Source organism: Triticum urartu, chromosome 4 (genome assembly GCF_003073215.2).
Source record: "Triticum urartu cultivar G1812 chromosome 4, Tu2.1, whole genome shotgun sequence".
NCBI lineage: Eukaryota > Viridiplantae > Streptophyta > Magnoliopsida > Poales > Poaceae > Triticum > Triticum urartu.
In genome coordinates this window covers 70,197,006-70,201,539 of record NC_053025.1, presented here as the reverse complement: position 1 = coordinate 70,201,539, position 4,534 = coordinate 70,197,006, and positions in this window count along the sequence as shown.

Genomic DNA, 4,534 nt, shown 5'->3' with positions numbered 1-4,534 from the left:
ATGCTAGCCAAGTTGTTGCAACTCCCTCCATCTATGATCACGCGAACAGAACGTTCCTTCACAACTCTCTTTGTATGGAACAAATTATGCCTCTGATTTTGCTCAGCTTGTGTAACCTGCACACTCAAAACACGTTGAGCAACTAAACATTCATACCTGTCAGCATCTTCAGGAGCCATGTATTGCGTCTCATGATCAGAATCGTCTCCACCGTGTTCGTCACGTGTAATAAGAGCCAAAGTCTCCTCATCATAGTCACTAGCGGACTCATACCCACCACCCTCAATAACAATCATCACACGCTTAGATGGGCATTCTTTCGCATAATGACCTCCACCCTTGTAACGTCGACAAATAATATCATGTGTTTGTCCTATTGATGCCATGGATGAAGAAGAGCTCTTTGCAGGCCCAGAAGGTGTGCTCTTGGCAGATAGTGGTGATTGTGCCTACTTTATTGTATCACGGTTGGAGGTGGCAGCCGACGGAGGCGCCGGTGTAGCAGAATGTGTGGAAGTAGATGATGCACGTGGTGTCCATGATGAAGGTCGACCTGCAGAAAAGTTAGTCCGCGCCAATGCCTGTCGATCCTGCACTTCACGTTCAGCTTTACAAGCAAGATGGGATAAACGAGTGATATTAGTATACTCCTTATACTCTAGAATCGTCTGAATCTCTCTATTTAATCCACCCATAAAACGTGCAAGCATAGCTTCATTCTCCTCAACAATACCACATCTAATCATGTCAGTTTGTAATTCCTGATAATATTCTTCTACAGAATTTTTTCCCTGTCTTAAGCGCTGCAATTTTTGAAGTAATTCACGTTGATAATATGGTGGAACCCAACGAGTACGCATAGCAGTTTTCAAAGCAGCCCAAGTAGCTGGAATAGGATATAATCTACAATGCTCAGACCACCAAACACATGCAAAACTAGTGAATGCACAAACAGCAGCAGGAACACGTCTCTCCTCGGGATATTGTAAACATGTAAATCGTTGTTCAGTTTTTAACTCCCAAGTAAGATATATATCAGGAACATATCTACCCTCAAATGGTGGAATATTCAATGTTAGTTTAGGGAGATGGTCATGATCTAGTACCTGAGGGTGAGCCCTACCATTGCCATTGTTCGCATGTGGACGACCTGGTGGTTGTTGTTCTGGTGGTGGCACATAGTTCTGATTTTGATCAACCTCAACCTCGTAATCTCCCACATAATCATCCTCCTCCACATCAGCAGTAGGAGCCACAGAAGTATCAATAGCAGCACCAGCAGTTTGGCCCGGCTGAAGAGGGACACGGCTCGCTCGGTGGAGGGCTGTTTCCCGACGTGGAGGTAGTCGGTGTTGTTGCAGAGGTGCGGCAGGAGAAGCCGGTGGTGGTGGTGGAAAACGCGAAAGCAATTCAGCAAACTTGTTATCGAGCTTTGTTTCGAACGTCTTCTCCATGCCATCTATCTTCTCCATGGCCTCTTCAAATCTGTTTAGCACATCTTGCACCTGTCCACTCATCATTTGCTGAAACTTATCATGAAGCTCCTTGTTCGTCAAGTTCTCCCAGTCAGTCTCGTCGGCTTGTGATCCTGGCATGGTTAGCAGCAATAGAAACACACAAGAATATGATCCTACAGACTACTAACAAGTGGTGGTGGTAGCGGGTGTCACAAATCCGTCAAGCAAATCTCAAATTCTTACCAGTTCTTACCCAGCAGCAGGCGGTGATCGGCAACCGTTGTAGTCAAAACTCTCAAAAGCTTGGATAGAGCGATTGCCAGGGAGAGTCAAACGCACGACGTAGATGTATGTGGAGCTGGGAAGGCTTATAGTATGGTAGCAAAAAGGGTCAGCAATAATCAATTCAGTGATGCAAAGTTGAATAAACGCTCAAGGACGGTACTGTGCTGGTCCTAGGCTAGACCGTGCTAGAGACGCGAGCCTAGAACACTAACAAAATCACGGCGCTGCACGTAAATAAGGGAAAAGCACACTCTGGAACTATTTTTTTCGCTCTTTTTTTGCGCTCTTTTTTTTGCGCTCCTCTTTTTTTGCGAAAAATCACTATAATGGCGAGTGTCTTAAAACTCTTCCCTCGTCAAACTGATAGGATGGGCACGGAATTTAATTTTTTTTCACTCTTTTTTTCAGAAATCAGGGCAGCGACGACGAAAAAGTGCGACAAAAAATCACTATGATGGCACGTGGCTCAAAAGACTCAGAAAAGACTAAAAATAGGATAGGGAAAAAATATTTTTGGTCGCCGAAATTTTGGCCTAAAAACTGCCCGGGGGTCTCCACACTCTTTTTTTTTCGAGACCTACGCATGCAAGGAAACACGAATCGGAATTTAGATTGATCTCAAGAACAAACCTAATATGAGAAGAACTCGGATTGGTGGTGGATATATGGTTGTGGTATATGGCAGCGGTGGTGGTATATGGTAGCGGTGGTGGTATATGAATACAGATTGGTGGTGGTATATGGATACGGATTGGTGGTGGTATATGGATACGGATTCAGAGCGGTGGCGGATAAGCAATGGTGGTAGATGGCAAGGCGATGATGATGGTGAGGCGGCGGCGTGACAACTTATGACCAGAACTCGAAACTTTAAAAGACTAGACTCTAAGACCAGCAACTTGACACGACGATGCAACCGCAAATTCAATAAAGCAAAAACCCTAAAAAGATTATGTAAAGGCTTAGATTGATTCGGATATGATGAACTAACCTTAATTTTTTTTGTGGCTTTTTCGTGGACTGTAGGTATGAAGAACAGACTCGATCTAATCTACGAAAAACTGTAAAATCTCACCGAGCAACCTGGAAATCTGGTACCACTTGATAGAGGCAAAGGTGTCCCGATGTTTCAATGAGATGGTGGCTATCGTTTCTGGGGGAGTCGACCTTGATGATCCGACTATGAACGTGCGAGACATCGCGCCTTAGCAATCGCTAAACCAACTTCCGAGGGGTTATTGATCACGCCGGAGCACGATCAACCTGACCACGAGGGTCTGTTTCCTGCAAGCAAACGAAGAACAAGCAAGAAACTGACATGGCAATCTGGATATTGCGAATATAAGATGAAAGCTTTATTGATCAAGGTGGGGTTCTGTGACGTCTTGGTCTGGTCGATGGACACAAACGAAGTACGAGAAGTTGCAGCTATGGCGAACTTTTAATCTAAACAAAACCCAAAGTCTAAACGACGCCCTAAGGGCTGTATATATGGAGGAAGAGGGGGGAATTTCATGGCCCTTAAGGATGGAGTCCGAAACCAACCCTAACTCTTGTTTCCCCACACATACAGACTCTAAAAATAGCCTATACTTAAGTATTTCGAAATTACATGGGCCTGGCCCATTAATAAGGTGACGCAGCACCTAGAATAGCCTATGGACGAATATTATGAAGTGACATCTTGTATATTTCGTCCAAAGCTTTATGCACTCTTTATGACGGCTTCAAAGTCCTGAAATCATCACTTGTAACTCCGTTCTTGATTCCCTTGCGCATGCCATCAACTCCATGTGTGTTCTTGTTCCAATGTTCATCCTTCTCGAAGTTAGACCCTTCATTTGTAAGCAAAACAAATGTATCCAATTTAGGCAGCATCATATTCTCATGAACATTAGAATCATTACCAAGAAACGAAAGTACCTGATAATTTAATTGGCGTGCGCGAGCTCTAGTAATTGGTCCAGTATATGTAATAGTAGGGGCTGTGGGTGTAACAATGATATTGATGTCCTCATCACCCACATGACCCAATTGTAATTCCGGCAAACATTTTAGCTGATCAATAAAGCCTAGCGAGCTTTTCTAAAAAAAGCAACGCGGTATGCACAGACGAGGAGGGCGCTCCTATTATATATTGCATGACCGAGATATACCGTATTGATCTACGATCGACTCAAGCTAGCGTCTCGTAGGCCCGACCCAATTAGCTTCCTGCACGTTGGTTCATTTTACTTTTTCACTCAATTTTTTAGTTCTTATGGTCATATTTTTGAAAAAAAATCTAAACATTTATATCCCAAATCTTAATTTTACTTATTTTTTTAAAATATGAATTTGGAAAATATTTACGCATTGTAAAAACATTTTTACCACAATTTTAAAAAAGTGTTGAACATTAAAAACAGATTTTGTGACAGTTGATAAATTGTTCAAGCCTTTCAAAAAAAGATGTGACAATGCAAAAATATATTTATCCAATATAAATAAAATATTCATGTAATTTAAAAATAAGGTTTCATACTACTCAAAAACATGTATGTTAGATTAAAAAAATGTCCACACGTTCCAAAACTATGTGCTGACATTTTTAAAAATGCTTATGCAAATATAAAAATGTTTTCATAGTTTAAAAGTAGCTTGTTACCTTTAAAAAAATAAGCATGTATTTGAAATAGTATTACCAAGTATTAATTTTCTTAAACATTAATTACATGTAAAGATGTATACTAAAAATGTACAGTGTGTATAAAAAATAATAGACATCAAAATATCATTTTGTTAAAAATGTT